General features: G+C 38.6%; 1 protein-coding gene across 2 annotated transcripts in view; it reads left to right on the top strand.

Annotated features, from left to right (window-relative positions):
* SLIT3 (slit guidance ligand 3) overlaps positions 1 to 14,775 on the top strand; it is a 403,257-nt gene that overhangs the window by 239,178 nt on the left and 149,304 nt on the right. The gene's annotated exons all lie outside the window — the stretch shown is intronic.

The raw sequence follows: 14,775 nt of genomic DNA, 5'->3' as shown, positions 1-14,775 counted from the left end.
GTATATGCTATCCGTCCCCTGTCTTGTGCCCTCCAGACTACAAATCCCATCCAACCCAGCCAGCCTGGCCAATGTTCAGGGATGATGTGAGTTCAGTTCAACATATGAAGGGCACTAGGTTGAAGAAGGCTAGTGTATGCTATTACCGGAAATTGTGCTGGCCCTTCCATGTGGAATTCCACTTTTTGTGCTACAGATAATTATATCTGTTGTTTATTCTTTAAATGCAAAGCATACGTACACACACTTTCATTCCCAAATTGCTTTTAATGGCATGTTTCATGCTGCTACTTTTGCTATTCCCTACCACTCTGTATAGGGAAGTTTTTAATGTTTCATGTTTTACTATGGTTTCTTATGTTGTTGGAAGTCTCCCAGGGTGGCTAGGGCACTATGTTATCTATTTGTAGGGGACACAGGTGGTCTAAACCACTGAGCCTCTTGGGCTTGCCGATCGGAAGGTCGGCGGTTCGAATCTCTGCAATGGAGTAAGCTCCCGTTGCTCTGTCCCAGCTTCTGCTGACCTAGCAGTTTGAAAGCACGCCAGTGCAAGTAGATAAATAGCTACTGCTGTGGCAGGAAGGTAAACGGTGTTTCCGTGCGCTCTGGTTTTCATCACGGTGTTCCGTTGCACCAGAAGCGGTTTAGTCATGCTGGCCACATGACCCAGAAAGCTGTCTGTGGACAAACACTGGCTCCCTCGGCCTGAAAGTGAGATGAGCGCCGCAACCCCATAGACGCCTTTGACTGGACTTAACCATCCAGGGGTCCTTTACCTTTACCTATGTTATTTATTTAGTCAGTTAACAAGATTGATATACTTATCACTTGACTGGGAACCCCCCTCCCCCTGTAAACCCTATAAGTGGTTTACAACAATATAAAATGAAGGTTTAAAAATTGTTAGGTGTTGGTAAAGCACCCAAACTTATTAGGAAAAACTTTGTTTTGTGAGGTACCTGAATTGTTGAGCTGTAAGGACATTCTCCTCCGTTCCTTACATTAGCATCATAAAGTATGCCCATACTATACTGGTGCCCATACTATATTGGGAATCAGTGGTTTTGTGATTTATAGATTGTTATGACAGTGACTTGAAATACTGTGATCTTTAGATATAATATTAAGTTCTGACCTGCCAAGGAGCTCTCGTGGTGTCAGTGAAAACTGGAATGAAAAACAATTGACATGCTAGTATATGCAATTTCAGCACTGTTGAGCAAATAAATGCACATGCATTTTGTTCAGGGATGATAGTTTTAGAAATGTTTCTAAAGATCCTTCACAGGCAGAAAGCAAGATATTTTAGTGCTTTAGAAACAAGACATCTATGGTGTTAGAAAATGGAACATAGCAATTTTCTCTCTCTCAGTCTGAAATGTCCTGAAATCAAATAAAAGTGGGAAAGGACATAATTTTGAAATATTTTGGAATGCAGGCATCTAACACAAAAAGGTTCATGATGAAAATATTGCTCTGTATCTTGTTCGTTGTCTGAGAATCTTAAATTAATTAAGTTCATAGAACACTTCTCTTCTGTTATATTGTGCTCATTTGAGAATATTCTGGAGCTGTTTTAAATTGTTGTATGCTCACAACTGATGGAGTTAAAACAATATAGCTGATGAACATTTAGACAATAGTGCAAACAGACACACCCACGTATTTGTTCTGCAGGCATGTACTATTTTGTTGTTGTTAGAAGTTATCTCCTCATACTTTTTCTTCATTAATCTATCTTGTCCACAAACAGAGATTGGTAGAGTTGTTTAAAGGGAAACTTCACATGGTATTTGACCATAGCTTTCTCTTTGGAATTATTTTGTATAAGATTAACTGCCCACAGTTTGAACTATGGGGGTGAGATGATTGAAGAATAGTACAGTGAACCATAATCCGTTCCGGAGGTCCAGTTGTAAGCCAAAACAGGTTGTAACCCAAGGCGCGCTTTCGCCAATGGGGCCTTCCCCCGCAAAATGGGTTGTCATCCCCCCAAAATGCGTTGTAATCCAAAAAAAGGGACACACACTTCTGGGTTTGACGAGTTGTAATCCAAAATGGTTGTAATCCATAGCAGTTGCAAACCAAGGTACCACTGTACTTGAAGTCCTGTGGAGGCAGCTTCTGAAAAGGAATTCAGCAGTGTGGTTTTGGTTCATGCCATACCTGTTTTCATCGGAGACAAGACATTTTTTGCTATGGGACAGTGTTTGTGGTTGATAAGAGTTGAAAGAGCTACTTAAAGCTACCTAGCATTCCTACCTGCAGATTTTTCTGCAAATAGTTGTATAGCCATATATTGTACTTTGATGTACCTGTTGTAAGAAAAGCAATAGTGTAGATTAAAGCAGAAAATTAAAATTCAGTACTTTGAAATAATTATATTATTCCCAAATCAAAACCTTATCATTTACATCAACCATGAATGAGACTGAACTATGGCTATAGTACGACCTAATTTCCATTCCACTCACCTGCTCTATTCAGCTACATCTCAATACTGATTATGCTGGAATCTAACAAATTTACTTTTGGGGGCAACGGGGAAAAAATCGTATTTTGGTGCACAATTTTATTTGTCATACGTGTGTGAGATAGATTAATGAAGCCTAAATAGTTTGGTCCATTTGCTTTATTTAAAAATGAAAAATTGGGATCGAAATTAAGGTAGTCTGTAACTTAGAGTCAATTTAATTAAGACAGAGATAAGGCCATCACTGAAGAGCTGTGCTTTAATGGAGATGACTTAGAGTTCTTGGTTATGAGTATTTCTGCATTCTAGTTTTCTAGGCCCTGCATGGTGTCATCCACCAGACCTCTCATATTTTTTTGGTGAAATACTTGGGCTAATCAGTTTCAGATTTGCATTTGGCCATGCAGTAGTCCACGAACTGCCGCAATGCGGTCCCTATGACACCATCTTTGAAGACCACTCAGATTCTCCCAAAACAAGATGAGGTTGCCTGCCTGCTGGGCGGGGTTAGTAGAAGGGAGCTTATTTTATCTCTTCCCCAACTGCAGAGTCTGCCTATTTGCTTCTGGGTGTAACTCAGGTGGGTTGTGTTATCTTACAGCCATCTCTTACCACTGCTTCTGCAATTGCATTTGAAACGCAGGTGAGACGCTTATCTCAACAGTTTTAGACTTGAACTTGTGGGACAGACTTCTTTTAATGGACTGGTATTCTATTATCCGTGAGTGCTTATATTAAAATAAAATAAATATTTCTTACCAAATTTAAGACAAATAATATTTAGTTAGTGTCTATTTCTTATTAAGAAATAGGGAACAATTTATTAATTTAATGCTCTTTTGTAACTTTTGTTTGTGGGTGTACACAAGTGAGTATTAAGCATCTATAGTCACAGTAAGTATTAAGCATCTATATTTAAGTTTTTCAACATTTTGGTTATATTTAAATATGTAGAACCAGTATTATTGGAGAAAGGCTTAAGGAAGCCTCTCTTGCAGGGTAAATGGGTGCTTCTAATTAACTGTATTTAAAAAACAACAACAACACCAAAACTTTAATATAGATATTTCATCTGTTTGTGAATCTGGCAGTCTTTTGTGCAGATTTTAATGCAGATTAGTCACAGGAATTATTTGTTTATGTATATGTGAATGTGTGAGAAAGACAGAGAAGGAGAATAAAGTGATCTGCTTTTGATAGGTTAACTTAGTTTGGCTCCATGTTCAGTCACCTTAACTGTACCTGATTTCTTCATTTTTGTAATAAACTTATGAAAGTAATAGTGACCAATAAAATTTTCAACTTTTGAAATTGAACCATTTTAAGGCAGTAATGTAATATCAGAGTTTTGTGAATAAAGACAAACTCTGTGATGATACTTTGAGTGTTGTTACTACCATTAGATAGCTGTTAACATGTGTCATATGCGTGCCTTCCAAGACTCAATGCACTTAAAGCATTGATCTTAATATTTTCCCCAGAGACTGAATGTGTGAGTCTCCATTGAGACATGCTATCCTTCTTTCCACCAGTGTTATAGTGTATTTTGCAAACGTTGAGATTTGATTTATGTTGGCTTTTTCTTCCTTGTTGGATTAATAATTTAACAAATTATTTAACTACATAAAGTAGTGGCATGGAGAGAAAACTGCATGTGTAACATACTTGGTTGAGTCAAAATAGCATATTTCCAATTGCTTCTCCTTGACAGAGTTAAATTTGAACAATTCTCTGGGCTGGAGCTAGAATCGTAGTCATTACAAGTAGGAGCAAACTGTTGAAGAGGGTAGATTTGCTCTGCCTTGTCCTCCTATTCTGTTAGCAGAGCTTTTAGTGGGGCTTTTAAAACTTCATTGTTTGCCCTTAAACACCCCTAGCGGTCAAATGGAGAGAATAGACACAACATTAGGAGTATGTTGTGTGCCGCAATGCGACATTTGGCTGAAGGGCAGCAGCTGGATCAGTGCCAATTCTGGAAGAAGATGAATACTTTCACTGATATGGTCATAACTGTTCTGAACAAGTCTTAAAACCACTCTTACTGCCTTTCGCTGCACATAAGAAGGCAACCAGTTTCTTTATGCAGCTATCCTCCAGGATTGGCCTGATAATTGTCTAGAGGTAAATTGGATACGCTTAATAGCTATGAATGATTCTTTGCCTGTGTGTTTTGAAATTTTAAAAATATATATTAACTTACTCTGAATATAAACTGCACTCGGTATCCTGGCACAATAAGTTTTAAGTATACATTTCAAACATACATCTATCATCATCATCATTATCCCTAATTTTCAGGAAAGCAAGAGGTAAGTCTATTTTCTTAGTTTTCTTCTGGGATAGAGTTTGCTTTCTTCTTGAATACTCCAGCATTTATTTTGTTTTAATACCTTGACCTTGGAGTACTTGCCACAGCATTTCCCCCCTACCATACATAAGCACCATCAGTTTTATATAATTTTTAAAAGGGGCTGAAAATTCTCAAGGTTCATCCTGCATTTTGCAGCAATCAGAACAAAGAGTAAGGATGAAATCAGATGCTGCCACTCTGCACATGGAATGTATTTTGATGCAGCAGAGATGTTCACTAACATAAGAAAAGGAAAAGTGATTTTCACTTATTCTTCCTTCTGCTGCAGCTCCCCCTGTGATCTCTGAAAACCTCTTCCAGAGGGTTGAGGGAACCCTCCAGAACAGCATAGAAGGTAGCGCAGAGGTGCAGCAGAGGGGGAAATTGTCAAAAAAATACCTTTTCTTCTTTTTTTTACAGTAGCAGATGCTACAACTGGATCAGCATTGGATTCTATCCCATGCCATGCTAATTTGGATAAAATTTAAGAATTATTTCCATAATCCATAAATACATTTCAGACAGTGAAATGTAAGCGCTTTATGGAGAAAACGTTAATTAATTGAAAAAAGGTATTGTCATAGTGGCTTTCTCACATTTGCTAGAGACAGTGATGCATAGAATATTTGCAGGAGCTAGAATTTTGCACTTCTTGGATGACAAAAACTTAGTCTAAAAAAATAACACACAAGCATTTTGGTGATTCTTGGCGCTTAGAATTTACCTTCAGCCTTTTTTTTTTTCATAACAAAGAAGAAATGAAGCACTGGACAGGCATTTCCAGTACTGTACTTGAATCAGAAATCAGATTTTCCCAAATACAGAAGAAGGGATCTAATCATGTTACGCTCATGTAGAGTAATCTGTGAAAAATGGTAACTGTAATGTCAACTTGGTTTTTTGTTGCATAGCGTAGAAGAAGTGGGAATATAATATAATTGTTTCTTTTTCCCCAGGAAGGGGTACATGTTTCTTTTTCAGAAAACAAAGTAAAACAGAACTATAGACTTAAATTCATGTGAACTCTACATCGCACAGCATTTCACATTAAACTGCTTTAAGTATGCTGAGATAATGGAGTAATATTAGGATAACTACTAATTCATTTATTATTATTAATAAGGCACAAAATAATTTTTACTAAATTAGAGCAATTTTATTGGAAGCTGCCAAGATTGGTAATTTAAGTACTTTATAAATCTTACACAATTTCAAAAACTGTTCAGTCACTATTTTACAATGTAGGCTTTTTTGTTCTTTCTAATAATATGCACCAAAAGTGCTGTTCTTGCCGTTTCTGTATCTGTTCAAACCTACTTGTTATTTGACTGCATTTTGTCAATATGATTCCATTTTGATTATAGGTTTCCTCCCACTCTTGGATTAGTCTGGGCTGCCATCTTTTATCCTAATATATGTATTTAATATATGTATTTGGTTTTTTTATTGATCTATATTGTGTTTGCTGTTACAAACTACAGGGCATAACTGATACAAAATGAGTAGCATTGTAATGTTCAAATAAGTAAAACTGATCAATAATCCTGGAGCCTTGAACAACTGTACATGCATTATGATACACAGAGTTCTTGGGAAACCATGGGTGAATAGAGATAACTATTTATTAACTGGGTAACTCAAAGTGATGCACAGGTGGTGAGCCACTTTGTGAGCTTGTCATCTCTGAACGTCATGCCACATGGTGAAGAGAATTTTAGCACTATCCCTTTTCTTCAGCTTTCTGGTGGAGTACAGAGATATGGTAACATTTCTCATTTTTATTTGGCAGCACATTACACTGTAATTATTACAGACTACCAGTCTGCCAAGTGATTGTGTAGACCAGAGCTTTCCAAACTGTGTGTTGCGACACATTAGTTGCAGTGTGTAGGTGTGTCACATGAATGCCTCCCGCACTCCTCCCGGGGCTGAAAGGGGTTAGTTTAACCTCCGGTTTGCTAGTAAAACTGAATTACTGTGTTGCAAAATGATGCATGTGTAAAAAAGTTTGGAAAGCTCTGGTGTAGACACAGTGGTAAGTCATCATTTGGTAAGTGGTTGCTGTATAACCTAATGAAACCGGGCATATATAACATCTTGTTTTGGAATCAACATATAATAGTTTAGGATGAAAATAACAGAATTTTTTTCAGTCATGCATTAGAAAGAATGATTAAAGGAATTTATTAACATAAAACAGCCGTTGAAGTGATAAGTGTCCTCCAGTCTTTTGTTCTGGAGATGGGACTGCTCTGTGGTATTGATGTGTACTTACTTTTTCCTGGTCTTGAACTAGAACTGAGGTTTGAAGAATGAGTGTGATTAAATTAATCTCATTCTCTGTTCTGAATGAAGACATTTTCAATGCAGCCTTACTGATAGTGATACATTGAGTATTCCACAAGCCACTTGGCTAAATAGAATTGTACTATTGTGCCCTGCACAAGAGTTGTGGACTAATATTGTTAAATTGAATCATGTAAGAGTTTATGTGTTTCTCAAACATGCACAAAGAAAACAGGAAACCATCAGAAACTTCAAAAGACTTTTCTTATTTCCAATATACTCTTCTTTATCTTTAAATCTGCTTGTATGAGTCATTTCATGAAAGCAGAGTTGATGAAAAGGCTTCACCCTTCCACCCTACTCTCTTATTTTCCCTGGAAAAATGAAGGCAATGAAATTGGATGGGAAATATATCTGGGATGCTCTTAATGGAGTTTCCATTGCGCTTGAAGGATCAAAGTTCTAAGAGCAACAAGAAGCAATAGCAATTTTGGTGCAGAGTAAGAAAATGTCAGCTTTGAAAATGTTAACTAAAAGAATCAAACATGTTTACATTCCTTTTGCTCTTAATGATCTAAAGAACTCACTGGGGAAGAGATTTTTTTGTCAAGCCCCTAATCTCATTAGCATAGCGTTCAAGTAGGGCTGAAGTGCAAGTTAAGTTCAATATGTGGTTTGCCGTTTCTTCTGTTTAAATAGGAACTTATTTTGAAATAGGAACTGTTTTGGTAGTTTATTTAGCTCAGACCACAGGGGTGTTGGAAAAATATTTAACCGTTCCATCACATGCCATGGTCTAGATAAAAATCCCAATTCAGGAGTTGCTATGTCTATAGGAAGGAGGCTACTATGTACAGTTAATGTTAGCAATCTAGTTGATCTTTGTAAGCAAGAAAGATGCTTGGAAATTATTGATCGTGAAATTTTTGAAATATTGTAATCATTGCTGTGCTTGAATTAAATTTATACAGCGAATGCCCTGTTTAAAATTTCTGGCTGCAACTGATGAGACTCCAATCTCCTAATAGTGAATGAATACTTTATTGCTCTTTTGCCAGCCCGAGCTAACACATACTCATACACACGCTTACTAATACACAAGTCACAAAGCAAAGGTAAGCAACAAAATAAGTGCATGCAGAATACATTAATTTTTTTAAAAAAACACAACCTGTAAACATTCCCTCTCAAAAACGAAACAATAGATTTATTGTAAGCAATGTGATCTTCAGATGAAATTGATAGCTTGTCCATAGCCTTTTAAACAAATTTGGTGGTTCTATGTGACTTGCAATAATCTGTACTCATCAATACAAATAGAGTTTTACTTAAAGGGGAGTCATTACTACAGCCTGCTGTTAGGGGCTGCAAATAAAGAATGCTCAGATCTGAATATAGGTGATCCTCTGTTAAGAAGCATACCATGGTCGTCCTACTTAAGTCAGCCAGCTAGGCAAAATCTGCCCACCTTGTTCTAAGTCCTATAATGATTGATTGATTGATTGATTATATTTCTATGCCACTTTCCATTCAAATGAATCCCAAAGTGGCTTACAAACAAGAAATATCAAGAACATAATAGAACACAGGTACAGCATAAATCATATGATATAAGTAACAAATAATCAGTAAAGAAATTATAATCTCTAAAACACTATTAACAAAGTAGCAACTAATAAATAAAAGTAAGGCGCCTTCATCTCAATCAGCTGCTGAAAATTTAACCTACATTTTGTCAAAAGAAATCTCAGCTCACATAAATGGATGAGGGACACATAAGGGGGCACCTTTCAAGAAAGAATATTAAAACCTTTGTACTTCATATTGAATCAGCACACCATAACTAGAGTCATTGTGGTCTGCCTACCAATATCTTGTAATTGTCTGGAAATCTCTGCCCAGACCCCATCATAGCCATTGGTGTGTCTTCTTCCTCTACCTCAAAAGTTAAGGTTTTAGTTTTAGCATTGTTATAACTTAAAAGAGTTCCATTATACAATATGAACCTACACATTCCCATCTGAGTGTATGACAGAAGAATTGCATCATCTGCATGCAAAGCACTGATATACGCTTGTCTCCTAAATAAGATGGCAGGGTGGGGTAGAATTTCAGACTAGGTGAAAAGGGAACTATGTCACGAGAGGACAGAATAAATAACAAATGTGCTAGTAAGTACACCTTGCAAATTTCCTTTTTACGTGACTGGGTCTGAAGCGTTACCACCTCAGATAACTCACAGAACCCCTGGGTTCTTCTGATTAACCTATGATCTATATTCAGAAGAGCCAGTTTATGTCAAAGGCAAGGCCAGGATATGTAGTCAAAAGTTACTAAAAATCCACAAAAGCAGCCCAAGTGAGTGGTGTATAGGAGATGTACAGTATGCCCCGCCCCCCCCCCCCACAATTTTTTTTGTACTAAAACACATTGATTAATTGTAGAATTGCCACTACACAATCTTGCTTGCCAAAAGTTCACAGAGGGCACCCAAGTTTCTAACTTACCCAAAAGATGAAAGTTTGTTGCTATGTGTTTATGTATACTTTTTTGTCCTGATTCAAGAGGCTTCGAGTTTCAGTTTAAATCTGCATTAGTATATTTGTGCCTGAGTCCCAGTGCCAGCCCTGTGGCAACATTAGCTGCATTAGGCATGATAAACAGAAAGGTGGGACATTTACTCCCTATTAATGTTTCTGGAGTGTAGGCATAAACAAACAAAATATTTACACAGCCTCATAAAGCAAAGTTGTTTCTTCACACAGTTAATAATTTACTCAATTCCCTACTTCAAGGTGTAATGGTGGCTGCTTGCTTGGATAGATGTTTTAAGTGGATTAGACAAATTATGGAAGATAGGTCTATCAAGGGCTATTAGCTGTAATACAGTGTTTCCCAACCGGTGTTCCGCGGCACACTACTGTGCCGTGAGACATCGGGTGGTGTGCCGTGGGAGGGAGGCGGGCGAGAGGCGGCGGCGGCGAGGATCCGGCGGGGGTGGGGGGAGCGGGGGCCGTCGTGCGCAACCGAACTCACTTGGCGCGCTGCCAGCTTGTCCTCCTTCAACCCGGGTCGGGCCAGGCCTGCTCACGTCCCCGGATCCCCTAGCAGCAGCCGCACGCTCTCCAAAAGCGCAACGCTGCGCGCAACCGCTCGGCCAGCTGGTGCTCTGCGACTCCGCCCTTTCCCCTCCCAGCGCCGGAGGGTTCGCGCGACCGCAGCTGTTCCCTTTCGCAGCGCGCGGGAAACAATTCCAGGCCGATTGCCTTGTGCCGAAAAGCACCGCCTCTCCTTCCAGCTCAGGCCCGGGCCGCCGGCTCCCCGAATGACGTCACGGGGGCGGGGCTTTAATGGTGGTGTGCCGCGAGATTTTTTTCCGGTAAACAGGTGTGCCGTTGCCCAAAAACGTTTGGGAAACACTGCTGTAATAGCTAAATGTTTAGGGACACCACTGATATACCAGATGCTAGAGACAAACGATAGGGGAATGCCATCACCCTCATGCCTGGCTGGTGAGCTTCCAGGAGCATCTGGCTATTAAAACAGACTGCTATATTAGATGGACCTTGGTCTGACCTAGCAGGCATGTTATATTCTGACAGCCAGATCCTGCATTTTTGACCCATATGTACTGTAAATATTTTTATTTATTTCTTTACACAATAAATTCCCCAGCACGACTTCATTCCTTACCTAGGGCTCGTAAAAGACAATTTACCATTCAATTAACTGTCCTCAAAATGTTAATTTCCTTTCCAGCCCTCATTTTTCTCAGTAATACTAGCTTAGACCAGAGCTTTTGCATTGAACTGTTAATGAGGGGTGACCTATAAGCCCCAATCATATATGCTGACCAATATCCCAGCACAGATTATTCCTCTGCCAAAAAACTTCACCACATCTCCAAAGAAGTGCAGTTTTAAAAACGAGCAGCTGGTGCCTAGCAGCCAGTCACATTGATAAACCAACATGCCTATACAGTGGTACCTCGCAAGACGAATGCCTCGCAAGACAAAAAACTCGCTAGACTAAAGGTTTTTCCGTTTGCGAGTTGCCTCGCAAGACGAATTTCCCTATGGGCTTGCTTCGCAAGACGAAAACGTCTCGCGACTTTGTTTCCTTTGTCTAAATAATAATTCGCAAGACGAAAAATTCGCTAGACGACAAAACTTGCGGAACGAATTAATTTCGTCTTGCGGGGCACCACTGTATACTTCATCCATATTGTGCTCCAGCCTTCAGTGTGGGGCTGTTAAGGAGCAGGGGTTGATGGGAGTTGTAGTTCATCGCCATCTAGATCCCTACAGCTGTCCTAAGGGAAGAAACCACAGTAAAATCAATGTACATTTATTTTTACTGTGGTGCTTTTGGTCACAAGACATTGGTTCAGTGTGCTGTGTGTACTGAATAAAGAGTCTCTGCTGGCTGTTTGTCAGGTTTGCATATTCCTTTTAGATAAGTCAGCATTGTTATCTGGGGTATCTGTGAACATATATCAAGTAGAAGTGTTTTACTATCAATACAGCTTGTGTAGAATTCTTCTTCCACTATATTAAACTGAATTAATATTTTGTAGTAAATGACAAGAGGCATGAAAGTTAGTTCCTGCGAGTTGTGGAACACTTCTTTTGCACCCAGATACACAGATAATACTGCTAGAGTCAATTACATAGTGTTCTGTGGACTTACACACACCTCTTCCAGAAATGACACTGAGGTATAGCAGTGATCTAATTGAAGGAGACAGAGGGAAATGTAACACTTGTTAGTACTACCATTGTTGCTGTAACTAATCATTCAGCCTCAAAGGTCTGTGTCATGGTTCCAGAACTACATCCATCTCTCTCTCTCTCTCTCTCTCTCTCTCTCTCTCTCTCTCTCTCTCTCTCTCACACACACACACACACACACACACACTCTTACCACGTATATATTCTTCATTAATTACAGGTCAAAAAACAGGTAAATAGCTAGACTAAAAAGATAAAGGGTGCTGGCTATTAAAATACTATATATCTCTTGCTGCAAAATCAAATGCTTGTAGAATCATAGAATTGTGGAGTTGGAAAGGATTCCAAGGGCCATGTAGTCCAACCATATTGATGTAATTGGTGGTTTTTATTTTTTATTTTGAAAACGCTTAAACATAATGCTAAAGATTATTCTCTGTGGACCTATATGTGCACAAGTGTAAAAGTGTAACAATGGGAGCATTAGCAAATGAGTGGATCATTGTTGATTTTTTTTAATAGGCGCTGTGGGTAAAAGCCTCAGTACCTAGGACTTGCCGATTGAAAGGTCGGCGGTTCGAATCCCCGCGACGGGGTGCGCTTCCGTCGCTCGGTCCCAGCGCCTGCCAACCTAGCAGTTCGAAAGCACCCTCGGGTGCAAGTAGATAAATAGGGACTGCTTACTAGCGGGAAGGTAAACGGCGTTTCCGTGTGCTGCGCTGGCTCGCCAGATGCAGCTTGTCACGCTGGCCACGTGACCCGGAAGTGTCTGCGGACAGCGCTGGCTCTCGGCCTATAGAGTGAGATGAGCGCACAACCCTAGAGTCTGTCAAGACTGGCCCGTACGGGCAGGGGTACCTTTACTTTACCTTTAAGGGAAAATGCCCCCCCCCCCCAAAAAAAAACCTTGCATCATTCTTCTAAGAATGACAATAATTTCTTTGGGCACTTTTCTAAATATGACAGGTAATCCTAGAAAACAGCATATACCTACAGATACAGAGAGATGAATAGTTAGACAAGAAGTAAAAGTGCACAGTCTGTGTATTATCTCTGCACTGCATAGCCCTTGGGCTCGTGTATTTCTTTACCGATTAGAATTAGGCTGAAGGCTGTAGTAAAGCCAAATGCCATACAGAAATAAGCCTGGTGCTTATTATCCAGAGGCTTGAATGGCTAACAGCCCCCTGGTAATTACACTAGATGCTCATTAGTGCTGAATAAGCGCTAATCAAAAATTTAATCTACCATATCATTTGTCAATTTGATTAGTTGTTTGTGGTAATTGGCTTTAGAAATCAAATGTAACAGAAAATCAGAGTCTATATTATATTCACAAACTAAAATGCTTTGGTGAGGAAAGGACATTCTCCAAATGTATATCCATTCAAAACCAGTGTAACAAGAAAACATCATGCATTTTTTATTGATGCAAAGCCATTTCCCTTGAGAACAAGACTTGCAGTGAATCTTTCCTTCGTGCTAAGAGGACACAAACCTATTTCTGTCACAGAAGCTGTAGCACGGGACAGATGTTTAGCTATTATTAATAAAGGTTTATATGATAAAATGGTGCCCATAAATTCATTGTAAACTTATTTTACTCAGCACAAAATTACACATCTATTAATATTGTCACCTGTCACCTTGTTTAATATAGACAATAAAAATAATAATGTTACTTTTATACCATAGTTTTTTCTGATGTCATAGCTGTAAAATTTAATTCTAGCCCATTATTGCTGCCTTAGAATAAATCCAATGTCAGGAAGATGTTGTAAAATGTTTATTATTAGAAAGTCATACGGCAGTACTCATGTATGCTTGCAATTTTTTTGTGTTACTTAATCCAACTAGGGGCACGGGGGACATTACTGGCATTTGTTAGAAGGTGTATTTAGGATTACAACTTCAGTCTTTCACAATTAAAATTTTATATTCGTTGCTACAGAGACTCTCTGGAGCCTTGCCCATTCGTTTCACAGAAAAGAGGGGACACTTATGCAGGCAGTCTGGGAAATTGCAGGAGAACTGAATCATATGGTGTCTTGTGTCCTCAGCTAACTTTAACCTTTTTGAGTTTGCAGAATCAATCCTCAGCTCTAAAGGGCTTACTTACTTACTTCACCAAACCCTTATTTGACATTACAAGTACAGGCCGTCATAAAACATCCATATACAAAAATTTAAAACACATATAAATAAACAGCCATGTAAAATATATAATGACAAGGATTTTCATTGGGATTTCTTCCCACTAAATAGTGCTATCCACCATTCTAAGAGAGCCTATTGACAAAAACTCAGCCATCCTTGTAGTTACTTCTGGGTTAATGTCAGACAGATACTCTGATATTTTCATTGTGCCATGATGTTAGACTACTCAATAAAAGGGGATAGCATGTGTAGCTGGTTGTACAATGGACAGTAGAAAAAGTACAATTCTAAAAAAAAATAGAACCATTCCTACAAAGACCAAAACCAATAAAGCCATTTCAACAGATGTACAATTGGTATTCCATAAATGACTGGGTCATACCTCAGGGAACGTCTGCTTAAAAACATCCTCAGTTGTTGCCTAAACTTTATGACACTAGGAATCTATCTAATTTTGATCAGTCATTACTGTTCTTCAGTGTTACTGAGTGATTTACAGCAAGAAAAAAAATCATTAATGTTTCCAGCTGCTAATATTGGGACTTATTTATGAGTAGATGGTTTACTAAGAGAGGAGAAGAGGAATACTATATTACATTTTTATTTTGGCCATAATTTCAGGAATTATGTTTCTTTCTCTTCTCTCTAACTTTATGTTAAAATAGAAATATTCATTGCTAAAGGGACCTTTTCAGTACCTGTCCTCTTTCAACATAATATTTGGCATTTGTGGGATTATTATTTTTAAAGTTACTCTGTTATTCTATACATGTTGAAGA

The sequence above is a fragment of the Podarcis muralis genome, chromosome 2, assembly GCF_964188315.1.
Source record: "Podarcis muralis chromosome 2, rPodMur119.hap1.1, whole genome shotgun sequence".
In the NCBI taxonomy this organism is placed as follows: Eukaryota; Metazoa; Chordata; class Lepidosauria; order Squamata; family Lacertidae; genus Podarcis; species Podarcis muralis.
This window is presented reverse-complemented; position numbering and strand designations above follow the sequence as displayed.